This window comes from Elephas maximus, chromosome 23, assembly GCF_024166365.1.
Source record: "Elephas maximus indicus isolate mEleMax1 chromosome 23, mEleMax1 primary haplotype, whole genome shotgun sequence".
NCBI classification, from domain to species: Eukaryota; Metazoa; Chordata; class Mammalia; order Proboscidea; family Elephantidae; genus Elephas; species Elephas maximus.
In genome coordinates this window covers 55696342-55713227 of record NC_064841.1, presented here as the reverse complement: position 1 = coordinate 55713227, position 16886 = coordinate 55696342, and the positions used below count along the sequence as shown (strand labels likewise).

Sequence of the window (16886 nt, the reverse complement as noted above, 5' to 3'; positions counted from 1 at the left end):
CGTTAATTAATGAGAATAGGCCATAATTATTTTAAAAAATAAAACCAAGAGCAGCAAGTCAAACCTGGAGGTAGAGGAGCCTCCTGGGGCCGGGGAGTCAGACTGAGGGAAGGGGGAAAGGCACTTAGTCCCAGGTGTTGGTTGTGGAATCCAGGACACCTGTTGCCTAGAGTTTAGGTGACTAGACCAGTATTGCATGTGGAGCTAGGAAGGAAGGCATTTTCCAAGGAGGACTGGAATGGGTAAGCGTATCTCTGCTTGGCTGGCCTTATGGTAAACTCAGCTTGAAGCAGTAACAACAAAAATCAGGCTTAGGGAGGCTTAGAAGAAATTGTTGTTGTTATTGTTGTTGGGTGCCATCAAGTGAGTTCCAACCCATAGCAACTCCATGTGACAAAGTAGAACTGCTCCATAGGGTTTCCCAGGCTGTAATCTTTCCAGGGAGCCCTCGTGGCGCAGTGGTTAAGAGCTGTAGCTGCTACGCAAAAGGTCGACAGTTCGAATCTACCAGCCACTCCTCAGAAACCCTACGGGGCAATTCTGCTCCGTCCTACCGGGTCACCGTGAGTTGGAATCAACTGGAGGGCAGTGGGTTTGGTTTTTGGTTTTAGTGAGACACAATAGCTGCTTTTAGTCACTGTCAGCACAGTGGATATCATTTACATAGGATTTACATATAATCTTTTTGCCACGGGTTACAGCATTCACAAGTCTGATTTTTTTTTTTTTTTTTTTTACTTTTCCAAAGAGAGGGACATGTGGACTACTATCAAGGATTTCTTCATGTTAAGAGTTTGGAGCCCTGGTGGCACAGTGGGTAAGTGTTCGGCTGTTAACCAAAACGTCGGCAGTTCAGTAGCTGCTCCTTGGAAACCCTACGGGGCAGTTCTACTGTATTCTGTAGGGTCTCTATGAGTCGTAATCGACTCCATGGCAATGGGTATGGTAGAGTTTGTCTTAGTTACCTAGTGCTGCTATAACAGAAATACCACAAATGGCCAGCTTTAACAAACAAAGTTATTTTCTCACAGCTTAGGAGGCTTGTTGTTAGGTTCCGACTCACAGCTGCCTTTTGTACAACAGAACGAAATGTTGCCCAGTCCTGTGCCATCCTCACAATCGTTGCTATGTTTGAACTTCATTGTTTCAGCTACTGTGTCAGTCCATCTTTGAGGCTCTTCCCCTTTTCACTGAAACTCTACTTTACCAAGCATGATGTTCTTCTCCAGGGACTGGTTCCTCCTGATAATATGTCCAAAGTACCGGAGATGATGTCTTACCATCCTTGATTCTAAGGAGCATTTTGGCTATACTTTTTCCAAGATTTATTTGTTCTCCTGACAGTCCATGGTATATTCAATATTCTTTGCCAACACCATAATTCAAATGTATCAATTCTTCGGTCTTCCTCGTTCATTGTCCAGCTCTTGCATGCATTTGAGGCGATTGAAAATACCATGGCTTGGGTCAGATGCAACTTAGTCATCAAAGTAGCATCTTTGCTTTTTAACACTTTAAAGATAAAACTGCCAGACAAGTGAATGCTGTAAAGATTACAGCCTTGGAAACCTTATGGAGCAGTTCTACTCTATAGGGTCGCTATGAGTCAGAATTGACAACAACAGGGTTAGGGTTCATTTCTTGGCTGATTCCTGAAGGCAGGAATTAGGATAGAGTAATATCTGGGGCCAAAATTTAGTGAGTCCTCCAATTCTGAGACAACCCTTTTTATTCTTGGTAGGGGGAAAATAAATCATTGCTGTCCAGTCGATTCTGACTCATAGCGATCCTATAGGATAGAGTAGAACTGCCCCGTATGGTTTCCAAGGAGTGCCTGGTGAATTCAAACTGCCGACCTTTTGGTTAGCAGCCATAGCTCTTAACCACTGTGCCACCAGGGTTTCCAGTAGGGAAAGAGAAGTGGGAAAAGACTCCTTTTTTGATTTTATAAGGTGCTGATAATGCACAAGAATTTTTATTTTAGTCTCTCCCATGGATAAGTTTACTTTGTAGGAAACCCTGGTGGCACAGTGGTTAAGAGCTACAGCTGCTAACCAAAAGGTTGGCAGTTCGAATCCACCAGGCACTCCTTGGAAACTGTATGGGGCAGTTCTATTCTGTCCTATAGGGTCGCTATAAGTCGGAATCAACTCAATGGCAGTGGTTGGTTGTTGGTTTGTAGATATCCACACCAAAGGTCTGAAATCACTATCCTCAGCCCTAGGAACAGTGGTGTCACTAGGAGGGTGCAAGGGGTGTGGGACACTGACCCCAGGATCCTGGCCGCTGCCGGAGGAGGGTCTGCAAGGCAGTGGCATCACTAGGGTTGGTGTTTCCCGTCACCCAGAGTGGTAACTTGTCACACACCCCCACCCTCTGCCACCTGCCAGTCAGTCACTAGGGTTGGTGTCACCCAGTGCAGTAACTCCTTACACACAGACACCCCTCACCTGCCAATCAGGGTGTGGGTGCCTGGGCAGCAGCACCAGCCATTGAGTAGAGAGGAAGGTCTCTGCCTTAGCCAATGGGAAAAGGGAGGAGTTTGGGGCGAGCAGGACTAGGAGGGGCGGGGCCTTCCAACGTGGGGTGCAGGGAGGGGCTGGCTGCTCCACCCACTTGGTGACACCAAGTGCTAGTGACACCACTGCCGAGGACAAGGCAGTTCAGTGGGGTTAAGAGCACAGATACTGTGTCCAAACTATCTGGTGCAAATGCTGGCTCTGTCACTCTCTGCTGTGTGATCTTAGGACCTAACTTCAGATTCTGCATCTGTGACATGGGTATGATAAGCTGGTTATGAGTTTTGAGGCTACCTGGCCTCGAAGAGACTTTCTCTCACCTATTACTGTTATCTGGAGTGATTTAAAGGAAACGCTTGAGAAGCACAGCCCGGTGGGGAGCAGTTGAGGTCTTTCAGCAGGGAAGTGACAAGACTTGGTCTTATTGGCAGCCAACATTTTTGAGACTGAAACTATTGTTAAAAGGATGCAGGAAGGCACCTGATGGACGGAGGGAGGAGTTTCTTCCAGTGATTACGTGTAATAGGAAGTTCTGGTGCCAAACAGCCTGATTAACCAGTGCTCCATATTCCTGTTGGTTAGATGCAGCACAATTCCAGTTCCAAACTGTACTCTTGTCATTGTTGTTGCCTGCTGTTGAGTCACCCCCAAGTCACGGTGACCCCACACACAACAAAACACTGCTGGCTCCTGAACTGTCTCCATTTTGGCTACGGGTTGGACCATGGTGATCTGCTGGGTTTTCACTGGCTGATTCTCGGAAGCGGATCACCAGGTCTTGCTTCCCACCAAATTGTACTGCTGTGGAATAAAATACACGATACAGAATTTGTTAAACCGGGCCGTTGAAAGATTGAGGTGTAAGTGTATAATTTCATAATCTCCCAGGGCTACATGTATTCTAGTGAGTGAACAGTAAAAGGCAGAGTTGATGGAGAACCATTTTCACTTCTTGTCTGGATGGCACATTGGCTTCTCTGGATGAGCTGTACCCAGTTCTTGGTCTAGAGCTTCACTTACCAGTCAGCCACTCAGATCTGAAATGACTGGTGAGAGTGGAGGACTTTCCAGACTGAAATTGAGGTGAAAATAGGTTTAATCCGAGGGTCCAGAGGGTTCCCAAACTTTCTCAGTTAGTGGCACCCTCATGTCTCAGTAAGTCTTTCGTGGAGCCCCTAGGCCAGAAGAAATACCTAAAAATTCCATTTATTAAGTCGTTTTTAATCAGCTGGCTGAAAAAGGATGTTTCTGAGTATAGAGAGAAAGAAGAAAGTTAAGAAAAGTTTCAGCTTCTTCAGAAAGTAGTGTGCTGAGCTTGGTTTGAAGTCAAGTAGGAGCCTTAAGAGGACATACGGACTTCATTGTTCAAGATTGATGTCTTAGTCATCTAGCGCTGCTATAACAAATACCGCAAGTGGATGGTTTTAACAAAGAGAAGTTTATTCTCTTGCAGTGCAGTAGGCTAGAAGTCCGAATTCAGGGTGCTGGCTCCAGGGGAAGGCTTTCTCTCTCTGTAGGCTCTGGAGGCAGGTCTTTGTAATCAGTTTTTCCTTGGTCTGGGAGCGTCTCAACACAGGAACCTCAGCCTCTACTCCCGGCACTGCTTTCTTGGTGCTATGAGGTCTCTATGTCTCTCTGCTCGCTTCTCTCTTTTATATCTCAAGAGAGCTTGGCTTAAGACACTATCTAATCTTGTAGACTTCATCAGCATAACTGCCGTTAATCCATTTTACTATATCATAGTGATAGGATTTACAACACATAAGGAAATCATATCAGAAGATAAAATGGTAGACAATCATACAAGAGAATCATGACCTAGTCAAGTTGACAGATAGTTTTGGGGGACACAATTCAATCCATGACAGTATGATATAGGTGTTATTTTTTAATCTGAAGTGTTGTTCCAAAATTATGTGGAAAACACACAAAAAAAAAAAATCCTGTAAAATCGTTGTTATTCTTATTTGCTGCCTTCTAATTGGTCCTGATCATGGCTACCTCATGCATAACAGAACAAAACACTGCCTGGTCCTGCACCATCCCCATGATTGGTTGTGGATCAGGTCATTGTGCCCTGTAGGGTTTTCACTGGCTGATTTTCAGTAGTAGATAACCAGCCCTTTCTTCCTAGTCAGTCTTAGTCTAGAAGTTCCACTGAAACCTATTCTGCATCACAGCAACACACAAGCCTCTGCTGACAGGATGTTGGCAGCACATGAGGTGCGTTGGTCAGGAGTTGTACCTGGGTCTCAACAGAAATCACTGGTTGTGTTTTTGTTGTCTCCTGGTCAAGGTTATAATCTCCTGAGAACAAGGCCCATGTCTTCTTGGACCTGGCACAGTGTCAGTAAATTCTCAGTCCATATTTGAGGATTAATTATAACAAGGATGCAGTGAGAAATGCCACTGCCTGCCAATGTATATGGTCAAGAACTACACGTAGGCATAAGCTGGTTTTAGGAATTCAACTTGAAAAAGCAATTTGATGGCGATAATATCAACAATAGAAACCCTGGTGGTGTAGTGGTTAAGTGCTATGGCTGCTAACCAAAGGGTCAGCAGTTCGTATCCCCCAGGTGCTGCTTGGAAACTCTATGGGGCAGTTCTACTCTGTCCTATGTGGTCGCTATGAGTCGGAATCAACTCGACGGCACTGGGTTTGGTTTTTTGGTTTTGGTAATATCAACAATAAATATTTTATGAGAACCATCCCATTTCTCTGTTAAACCTGTGTTAGGCTTTTGACTGTCTCTGGTAGACAGAATTATCAAGCTTTAGCTTCATTTTATTTTTAATTTTAAAAGATCAGTGGTTTTTGTTGAGACTAAAATATCGTCAAGTCTATGTGTTTAATCCCTAGCATTACTATTAAGGTTGTTGCACTTGGGGTATGGGGCCAGAGGTATTGAAGGTGAAAAGGTACAGTTCTTGCCAAAGGTTGCTCGATGGAGTAAAATGGGGACATCTGACATGAGGTGATACCAGTGCCCGTATCGTAGTTGCTCAAGGAGCAAACTCCAGTAAAATACCAAACCAAACCAGTTGCTCTCGAGCTAATTCTGACTCCTGGTGACCCCTGTGTGTCAGAGTAGAACTGTCTGCCGTGGAGTTTTCAATGGCTGATTTTTCAGAAGTAGATCTCCAGGCCTTTCTTCTGAGGTTTCTGTGGGTAGACTCAAACTTCTGATCTTTGGCTAGCAGCTGAGCTTGTTAGCTATTTTAACTACCCAGGGACTCTTGCAAACGTTAGTTTTGTTTGTTGTGTCTCGCCAAGTTGATTCCACCTCTAATATGACAAAGTAGAAACTGCCCCCACAGGATTTTTTATGCTGTAATCTTTATGGGAGAAGCACTGATGGTGCAGTGGTTAAGCACGCAGCTGCTGACCAAAAGGTTGGTGGTGTGAACCCCCCAGCCACTCCCTGGAAGAAAGATGTGGCAGTCTGCTCCTGTAAAGATTATAGCCTTGGCAACCCTGTGGGGCAGTTCTGTACTATCCTACAGGGCTGCCATGAGTCAGAATCAAGTGGATGGCAACGAGTTTGTTTTGGTTTAATCTTTATGAGAGCAGATTGCCTGGTCTTTTCTCCTGCAGAGCAGCTAGTGTGTTCCAGCCGCCAACCTTTTGGTTAGCAGCCAAGTGCTTACCCATCGCACCAGCAGGGCTCCTTGCAAAGTTGAATACGGTGAAGGCATTAAAAACATGGAGTTTGTCCTTTTCACAAACGGACTAAATCTGACCTCTTTGGCTCTTTCTTTTTCTGTTCTCTTTTTCAGGCCACTCATCTCTACCTGTCACCTAAGAGGTGTTTTTCGGCCTTTTGCATAAGCCTGTCTCCTCTGGTTTTAATTACCTCCTAATCAGCTCTAAGTCTGTAGCTCCACCCTCCCTTGCCAGCCTCACCTCCAGGCTGTTCCTGTAACTGCCTCCTGGGCATCTTCACTTGAGTCTAGGGTCATTATATGTAAAACTTTACTCTTCATTGTCCCTCCAAACCTGCTCTTCTAGCACCAGGTAGTTCAGTAACTTGCCTCACCATTTGACCACCTGTCAGCTGGAGTCACACCTGACTCTTCGTCTCCCTCTCCCTGCACATCCAGTTGGTCACCAAGCATGTTGAGTTTATCTCCATAGCTGCTTTCCATCCTCCAGCCATCAGGCAAGCCCAGGCACCTGATCACCCTGGCAGTGCTGACTGCCTTCTGACTGTCCACTGCCTCTAGTATTGCTGCCTTCCAGCCTGGATGGGTCACCTGCTTCATCACTGCTGAAGGTTGCTAGCATCCTTAGGGTGAAATACCAAATCCCTGGCACGACTTACAAAGCTCTGCATGCCTGGCCTTTCCACCCTTTCTCATAGCCCTTGTCCTGCCTGCCACCCTCCAGCCAGAGTCTCTGCTCTAGGCTCTTGGTACCTTCCACCATCCCCCTCCCTCAGGTCCTAGCTTTAACAACAGTCCTGAGGGTGGGCATACAGTCTCCCTGCTGGAGGTGCCCATAATTCTGTCCCTGAAGTCAGAGTTACCTAATGCTCCATAACACAAATACCCTGAGTGGGTGGCTTTAAAAAACAGAAATTTATTATCTTACAGTTCTGGAGGCTAACAGTCCAAATCAGGGTCTAGGCTGTGTGGTTTCCTTTCTTTTTGGTAGCCCTGGGCATTCTTTGGTTGCCTGGCATTCCTTGGCTTGTAGACGATTTTCATATGCCGCCTGTCTTTCCCCATGTTTGTGTATGTGTCTCTGTGTCTATTCTGATCTTTTTATAAGTCTGACGTAATTAGGTTTTAGGATCCACCCTACACTGGTATGGCCTCAACTGACTGCTTGTTTACATTACATTAGATTGCATTGTGGAAGATGATTACCTTACATTGCATTATATGGAAAGTAATCTGTTCTGTTCAAGGGCAATTGATCTAATTAAATGTAACTACTCCGTGAGGGCAATGAGACTAGTGTTTGGCCAAACAACTGGGAACCAAAGCCTAGCCAAGTTGACACATAACATTAATCATCACACCTGTCACAGCACTACTAGAACTTCATTATAGTTGCCTATTTATCTATTTTAGTTAAATATTTTATTGTATTTTTGGTGAAAGTTTACGCAGCAAATTAGGTTCCAATTTAACAGTTTATACATATTATTCAGTGACATTGGCCACATTTTCCACATTATGTCAACATTCTCATTATTTCTGTTCTGGTTGTTCAGTTTTCATTAATCTACCTTCCCTGTACCCACCACCCGCCAACCTTCTTACCTTTACTTTAGGTTAAATGTTGACCATTTGGCCTCATATAGATGATTTGTTTTTTAAAGGAATGTAGTACTCATGGGTGATATTGTTTATTTATGAGCTAATTTGTTATTTTGCGGAAAGGTGAACTCTGGGAGTGGTTTCAGTTCAAGGTTTATAGGGTATCTCAGGGCAATAATTTTAGGGTTCCTCTAGTCTTTACTGGTCCAGTAAGTCTGGCCTTTTAAGAATTTGAGTTTTCTTCTACAATTTTTTCTCATTCTATCCAGGATCATCTTTTGCATCCCTGGTCAGAACAGCTGGTAGTTGTGGCCAGGCACCATCTAGTTCTTCTGGTCTTTACAGTTACTTATTTAATTATACATCGCTCCCTAGCTAGCTGCAACTCTGTGATGGCTGAGACAATGTCTACCTTTTCACTATTTTCTTTCCAGTGTCTATATCCATATGAGTCAGACAGAGGGAACTAAAGAAACATCTGTGGAATCAAAGAAGGGACAAATGATATTCCCATGTGTCTTAGTTATCTAGTGCTGCAATAACAGAAATACAACAAGTGGATGGTTTTAACAAAGAGAAATTTATTCTTTCACCGTTTAGGAGGCTTAAAGTTCAAATTCAGGGTGCCAGCTCTAGGGGAAGGCTTTTTCTCTCTGTCAGTTCTGGGGGAAGGTCCTTGTCATACATCTTCCCCTGGTCTAGGAGCTTCTTAGCACAGGAGCCTCAGGTTCAAAGGACGTGCTGTGCTCCTGGTGCTGCTTTCTTGGTGGTATGAGGCCCGATTCTCCTAGTCTATCTGAGTGGTGACTCTACCCTTTGAGACCCCAGAGGTCGCGGCTGTACCCTTTGAGACTGAGGCAGCTCTGCTTCCTGTGTTCCTTGGCCTCTTGGCCCCTTGGGCCTCTCTGCCTACGTCTACCCTGCTGGGGCAAGCATTCCAAAGCCCTTTAGCTCCACCAATAAGTACCTCTAAGCACCCTACTCTGCCAGGAAGCCTCCTGCCAAAGGCACTCAGCTCTCTTGCTCCATGGGTCGGCTCCAGGGCTGCCTCATGCTGGTCGTCTGGTTCTGCTGCTGCCATTTCTCTGCTGCTGCTTCTTGTCATCTGTGCCATTTCCAGTGTTTAGCTCTCCTCACTTCCTTCTGAGTTCTCACCAGAATTGTCTTTGATGTCCATAATTCCATCAACAGTCTCTTCAAGGCACTCTAGGCTTTTACCATTAGGCATTTTAAAACTCTTCCAGCTTCCATCCATTCAGTTTCAAAACAACTTCCACATTTTAGGTATCTGTCAGAGTAGCATCTAACTCCCAGTACCAAATTCTGTTTTAGTTATCTAGTGCCGCTATAACAGAAATACCACAATTGGATGCCTTTAACAAACAGAAGTTTATTCTCTCACAGTCTGGGAGGCTAGAAATCTAAATTTAGGGTGCCAACTCCAGGGGAAGGCTTCCTCTCTCTATCGGCTCTGTGGAAGGTCCAGGTCCGTGTCATCAATCTCCCCTGGTTGAGGAGCTTCCCAGCTCAGGGACCCTGGGCCCAAAGGGCGCGCTATTCTCCTGGAACTTGTTTCTTGGTGGCATGAGGTCCCCCGTCTCTCTGCTCGCATCTGTCTTTTATATCTCAAAAGAGATTGATTTAAGACACAACCTAATCTTGTAGATTGAGTCCTGCCTCATTAACATAAATTCTGCAAATCCCATCTCATTAACATCATAGGGGTGGAATTTACAACACAGAGGAAAATCACATCAGATGACAAAAGGGTGAACAGTCACACAATACTAGGAATCATAGCCTAGTCAAATTGACACACGTTTTGGAGGGGCACAATTCAATCCGTAACACCATGTTTGAAGAGGAAGGACAAACACTGCAGGTACCTTATTTAAATTGAGGACAGAAATGTTTTTTTCTGATCTTTGTACACTCAAATCATGACAGTCTTGAGTTGACTTTGCAGGTGTTTTTGCCTGCACTTGGCTCTGAACTGATGATGTAACAACCCCAGAGGCAGCTGCGGCAGTGGTTACTGCCAAACCACCGGTCTCTATTGCATCAGAAAAGCTGCTCTCGTGGGGACTGCTGGGACCTATAGAGTAGACTTCCGTGTCATTATAGTTCTGAAATTATAATTGGAAAAGCAATAGACCAGTAGACTTTGGCAGGGTTTTTTTCTTTTTTTTTTTTTTGATGTGTAGGCAGGCAGCAGGATTGTTTTTAAAATGAAATTTGAACTTAGTCGAATTGGTCAAGTTGAAGCACATACCCAAGCAGGATTCTTTGCCAGATCTTGAAAAAATGGAAGACAGGGCTTGGTTTTGTGAACAGGCCATCTTAGACTGACAACATTGCCCTGGTGTCATGGTGGCTAAGTACTCAGCTGGTTACTGAGAGGCCGGTGGTTCAAATTCACCTACGGTTCCATGGGAGAAAAGACCTGGTAATTTGTTTCTGTAAAAATTTCGGCCTAGAAAATCCTATAGGGCAGTTCTACTCTGTGCTATAGGGTCACCGTGAGTAAGAATCAACTCAACGGCACGCAGCAACAACAACTCTTGCCAACATACTCTTGTCCCTGAGACTCTGCCATTGGGAAAAACAGCAATGAACAACAGCAAAGACAACCAGCTCCAGGTTTGTTAGTGATTCCATGACTATAAGAAGTGTGAAAGGTGGACTAGTGGAGAGGACCTGACGCCACTGGCAGGTCTGGACTTTTTGGGGCCGGGGCAAATTATGCAGAGGAAGTTACGAGTTTACTTCCGGGAGCTGGCTTGTTGTCTCCACAGCATGTAGGACCAACCCCTGGACTGGGAAATTAGAGGAAGCCTCCTGTGTTACGGAGCATTGTTGGGGGGAGAAAGGGCGACAGGAGGGCAGAGGAGAGCTCCAAGAAGTGTGATGGCATAGAGAGTCAGAAGATGTGAAGCAAATGGGCCTGTTTCAGGATACTGCTGAGGGTCTTTCTCATCCTGGAAAGAGAGGACCAAACCCGTCTTTCTCTCTTTTTCCTCTTTGCTACCATACAAGCTCTTAAGACCAAAGAAATCATGTTCCCTTTTTTGATTAATTATTATTCATTTAGGTTAACATACTGCTGTATCCCTTGGGCCTTCTGGAGCACAATTCTGCTCCACACGTGTGGTCGCCATGAATTGGAAAATGACTGGACAGCAACTGTTTTGCTGGTTTAGTATACTATCAATTAACAATACTTTAGCATCATATTACCATTAGTAACATAGTTTTATATACATCACGAATTAAGGGGGATATGGGAGATAATATGAGAATCTTACAGAAAAATGTAGTTTTAAATTATGAACAATTGACTTATTAAAAGTTTAGAACACTACTTATTGAAAATTTTGAGGTGTCTGTTATTTCTTTCTCACAAAAACCAAACCAAACCCATTGCCGTTGAGTCAATTCTGACTCATAGCAACCCTATAGGACAGCGTAGAACTGCCCTATAGGGTTTCCTAGGCTGAAATTTTTATGGGAAGCAGTCTGCCACAACTTTCTCCTGTGCAGCTGCTGGTGAGTTCGAACTGCCAACCTTTCAGTTAGCAGCTGAGTGCTTAACCATTGCACCACCAGTCCTAAGGCATATAGTGTGCATATTGGTGGAGAAAAGATAGGTTTCATTTAACAATCACATAGTCACAATTAATATATATTTGGATTCAGAGGCAATCTTTGGAAAAGCAGCCACAGTCCTCCACATTCACAGTCAGGTGTCCCTCTGCTGGCCCCCTGCCATGCTTGGCTGAAGACCAGTTCTGTGGCAGCGACCAGTGAGCTGGCAGCGTGTACGTGCTAGTGCTCTCTCCGCCTCCCACTGACTGCCTGGGGTCTGTTACTTAGCCTGAGTCCACTTGCAGGTATCATTAGCTCCAACCCATTGAATTTCCACCAGACTGTTTTCACTTCTTTTTTGATCTAGAAAACATTTTCTAATAACAATATCCTATAACTATAAACCCTACACTTTACGGAGAAAGGTGTCATGACATAAAAATAATTCATATTTTGTTGAGAATATTCTGTATATAACACACTAAATTCTCATAACAACCATGCAAAATACCCTGAAAAGAAATTTTTAAGATCACATGGGGAAATCTGAGTCAAGAGTGTTGTATGCACAGTTTCACAAAGCTAGTAAAAGACAAAGGAAAACCTTAGTGAAAATGAGGACCCAGGAGCTCTGGACCTCAGCCCAGAGCCCTTTCTCCTTCACCTAAATTGCTCTGACCTGAAACTTAACTCTTCCCTGCTTGTATTTGTTGACAGGAACGCTTCCCTTGCCTTGTCTCTTCGTTGGGTTCTTTGCAACTGCTCTCTCAGAGACGAGGGTTCCTTTCTGAATTGCCCAAGGACGCTCACCTTTGACATCTATTGGGAGTAGAGGGTAACCTCTCTCTCAGATGCATACTCCACTTTCCTTTTTAGTTTCAAGATTTAGGTTCAAAATTTCAGTCTTTATTATTCTTCAGTTTTTTAGCACCTATGCTGAGCAGATTTTTAACTTTTTGCCAAAGTTAGAATGAAGAACGTTGCTTCATTTCAGGTCCCACTGAGTGTCTGGGATATTTAAAACACACTGGCATTTCAAATACCAGCAGGGTCACCCATGATGGACCGGTTTCCGCAGAGCTTCCAGACTAAGACTAGGAAGAAAGTCCTGGTGTTCTGCTTCCTAAAAAATTAGCCTTTAAAAACCCTGTGGATCACAACAGAATATTGTTCGATATGGAGCTGGAAGATGAGCCCTCTAGCCTGGAAGGCACTCAAAATCCACGGTGGCTGCAACAACGCACTCAAGTATACAATCAGGAAGATGGCACAGGACTAAGTAACATTTCATCGTCGTGCATGGGGTTGCCATGAGTCAGAGCTGACTAAATGGCAGCTAATAACAATAACGATTTGACCTTGCAAGGCCCAGAACCAGGAAGTCAGGTGAATGTAGCCAAGGAGAAGACTGAGGTGACGGCAGTGATGGCCATGTTCCCTTTGACTGGCCTCGCATTTGGGGTTTGGATGAAGTTGGTGCAGAGTGAGGGCTACAGTGGTTTACAGTGACAGACACTGGCTGGGAAAAGAATCAGATAAAAGATGAGGAATGCAGTATGTGTTATATAATCCAAGTTGTATTAGCCCCGTTGCCGTCAGGTGGATTCTGACTCATAGCGACCCGGTAGGACAGAGTAGAACTGCCCATAGAGTTTCCGAGGAGTGCCTGGTGGATTTGAACTGCTGACCTCTTGATTAGCAGCTGTTGCACTTAACCACTATACCGTCAGTGTTTCCAGATGTATAAGAAGGCCTTGGAATTCTAAGTGATACAGTTATTTGGTGTGGCTTATCTCTTACAGGAGTCGTGGTGGTGCAGCGGTTAAAGCACTTGGCTGCTAATCGAAGGTCAGCAGTTCGAACTTACCGGCCACTTTGCAGGTGAAAGATGTAACAGTCTGCTTCCCTAAAGATGTACAGACTTGGAAACTATAGGGTCTCTATGAGTTGGAATCAACTCGACGGCAGAGGGTTGAGAAGATAATGATGACAGTCTGCACAGTGGTTATATCTGTAAAATTGATGTAGTTGATTGCTACTGCAGTGACCTCTTACATGTACAGCCCCAAAACAATGCCTTTGCTCAGAACAAGTGCCCTAAACAAATACATTTAGTGATCATGAAGCAGGGCGTGTGATCCAGGGATACTCTGGGCCACAGATCTTTATGGGTAGAAGAAAGAATGGCAAAACCTCCAAACAGCTGAGGAACTTTTCCTGCATTGCCAGTGATCCCCTTTCTGCAGGACAAACGTGTGAAGAAACAGTGGTGCTGACAGTGCGACTGAGAAATGTGTGACACTTTTCTCCGCTGTACACTTTCCTCATCAGGCTTTCACTCTGTTATCCCTTTCACAGGTTTTCCTTACAGTTGTGGCCAGTTTGCATCTCTGAGTCATGGGGTAGGGTGAGAATATGGTCTCCTGATAAGCAGCAGGAAGTCCTCTTGATGTGCCAGCACAATGTGCTGTTTGAAGGCCTCTGGTCTTTGGTCTTTGGTCTGCAGTATCGCTTCTTCTTTCTACAGAGGTATAAGTGATGTCCCCAAGGACAAGCTCGGAATAATAGCCTCCACCTCTCACAGCATGGCTGCAAACAGGTTCCTGCCAGACTGGGACATTCAGTCCCGCTGGCGGAGGTGGTGAGTAAGGGGAGCCCTGGTCGTGAATAATAGACTGGTGGCCACTGGCTTTTCTCACTGATGACGTCATCTGACAGTGCCATTGTTCCTCTCTTAAATGAGGGCGTCTGTGCCAAGAGGCCTGAACTGAAGGGCCCACCAGGAAACCACATCCAAATGTCAGCTTAATTAGGAGACATTTTAAGTTAGTCTAAGGCATCTCAGCAACAGCTTTAATGCGCAACACTAATTTGAAAATATGGGATACCCGATTGAACAGAAGGAGAGCAGACAGCCTTCTGTGGACCTTTATCCTTAGAGGTAGCAGAATGGGGCTACTGTGACATCTCCTAAAAGAAGACCTACTTGGCTCCCGCTTGGAAGCTGAGTTGAAAGTTGACCTTGTTTCCCTGAGACACAGTGCTATAAATTGGGCTTCTATTCCTAGAAATCCATGTCATGCAAAAAGCAAAGGCAAAACACCTGAGCACTAAAATAAATGCAGGAAGAAACACTCATCTGTACTCTTAGGAACAGTCATTACATGTGTCTAACTACACACTTGGTACAGAAGCTGCGCTGTTCCTTCCGGGGGGTTTCTGTGACCGGACTACCTAAGTTTCTTAGAATGTGTGACTGAAGACGCAGGGGCTCAGATTCTGGGAAATCTGCCTCTAGCCAGCAGAGGCCTTGTTTTTGCTCCAGTGACCTTCAAAGGGCCCCTAAGATTAGGGCCATCCATCTGGAAAAAGTTCGTTGCTTGTGAATGGCGAACACAGGGGAGGCATGGTTTCTGTAGTGACAGCAGGGTTGGCCTTGGTCACAGGCATTAGATAGCGCTAAGGGGAATTTTTGGTGGTTACTGCTGGCATTTATTTACCACAGGAAAGATAGCGTGGGTATTGGGTTGGGAACGAGAGGGACAGTGTCTTACGTTAGGACTGGGCAATGGGGAAAGGAACTGCCTCCCCGGTACTCCAACCCGTGGTTGAATCTTAGATGCATTCTCTTAAAGAAATGTTATAAAGTATGGTTATATTCAATAGTAGCTGTGTAGTTAAGTATAGATTGATGCGCTGATCTAAAAATATAATATTTAGATGCTTCTCTAGGCAAACATGTTACCCATGTGTATAACCTGTTAGAATACAACCTGTTCATAAAATGTGGGCACTGCAATTTCTAGCTTCTGCTCCAAGTCATGATTTTTACAAGGTTCTAGGAAGGATAGTAGAAAGAATAATAGAAGGAGAAGACCTGAAAGGCAAAGAAAATGGGAGAGTAAAATGGACAGATGAGATGGACTTGTTTATCACCATGAGGCTTTCTTCCTACTACTCCCTAAACTGTAATTTACTAAAAATGCTATTCTATGTAATTGCAGTAGGAGTGTTTACTCTTGTCATATATTTTGAGTATTAGTTAGTTGAATGTCTTTTAACTATGTATCTGTAAATTTTTTTTCACAGTGATATTAACTTAATGATACCAAACCAAATCAAACCCATTGCCGTCGAGTCAATTCCGACTCATAGCGACCCTGTAGGACAGCGTGGAACTGCCCCATAGAGTTTCCAAGGAGCGACTGGTGGATTCAAACTGCTGACCTTTTGATTAGCAGCCAAACGTTTAACCGCTTGTGCCACCAGGGCCCTGCTGTTTAAACTGAATTTCCTTGATAAAAGAGATTCATGAAGATGTAATTAATGTGTTTAATCTACATGCCATTTCACTTTTGTTTTACATTTTATAAAGTTAAAACAGTTTCTTTGAACTAAGAGTAAGGAACATATTAAGGTATGGCTTGCATTAAGAAGTATTTTAAAGATATATTTTACAGAAGAAATATTTTATTATCTTAAAGAAAAAATAATTTTATGAAGAAATATAATTTTCCTAATAATCACAGATACTTTAGAATCCTCTTTGAACATGTTTTGTTGAGATCTTGCTGAGTAACATAGAGTCGTGGGTCAAGGAGAATTTTATCTTTAATCTGTTTTTCGTGGATTCCATATGTGCGAATTCACCTACTTGCTAAAGCTTGTATGTAACCCCAAAATCAATACACATAGCACTTTTGTTGTCAATAGCAGACATGAGCATAGCAAGGAAGAATATGAGACCCCGATGTAAAGACTGGTTTGGGGATTTACTACTTCAGTGTTCACGAGGACTTACTATAACTACCACAAATATTAAGACTCGCCTGTATCCACATTTGGACATTAATTTTAATAATCATATTCTAAGTATGTTATGAAAAAATTTATATATTTCTTAACTGTCTTAGGCTGGGTTTTCTAGAGAAGCAAAACTAGTAAAGTGTGTAAATATATATAGAGAGAGAGATTTATATTAAGGAAATGGCACACACATTTGTAGGGGCTAGAACATCCCAAGTCCGTGGGTCAGGATAGAGTCTTCTCCTGATTCATGTAGCCACAGGGGCTGGCGAACCCAAGATTGGCAAATCAGAGAGCAGGGCTCTGGCTCACAGGCTGTGAAGACCAAGGAATCCCAGGATCGGCAGGCAAGTGAGCTGCTAGCTCAACTCCTAAGAACTGGAGGTCAGACAAACAAGAGACAGCTACAGGATCCAGTGTGAGCAAAAGCCGGCAAGCCTTGCCAGAAAGTCCACTTATTCAGTGCAGGCCCATCCACAAGGAAACTCCCTTTCAACTGATTGGCTACTCACAACAGATCCCGTCATAGAGGTGATCACATTATATCACACTTCATCATGGAAGTGATCACATCATCATACGACTGCCAGACTACATCATAGCTGCCAAACCACTGAGAGTCATGGCCCAGCCAAGTTGGCACATGACCTTAAGGATCACACTGTCATATTAAGGTATCTCAGATAGGTATTTTGTATAATCTGAGCA

At 44.1% G+C, this 16886-nt stretch overlaps 1 protein-coding gene across 9 annotated transcripts in view; it reads left to right on the top strand.

Moving 5' to 3' along the window:
* SPATA13 (spermatogenesis associated 13) overlaps positions 1 to 16886 on the top strand; it is a 207974-nt gene that overhangs the window by 43524 nt on the left and 147564 nt on the right. Inside the window, exon 2 of one of the 9 annotated variants that reach the window (XM_049867143.1) lies at positions 749 to 817. The exons of 7 other annotated variants lie outside the window; for them this stretch is intronic. The gene's annotated coding sequence lies outside the window, so the exon portion shown is untranslated. Of the gene's footprint in view, positions 1 to 748; positions 818 to 11860; positions 13254 to 16886 lie in introns of those variants that run through there. One more of the 9 variants, XM_049867147.1, reaches the window with a different exon arrangement.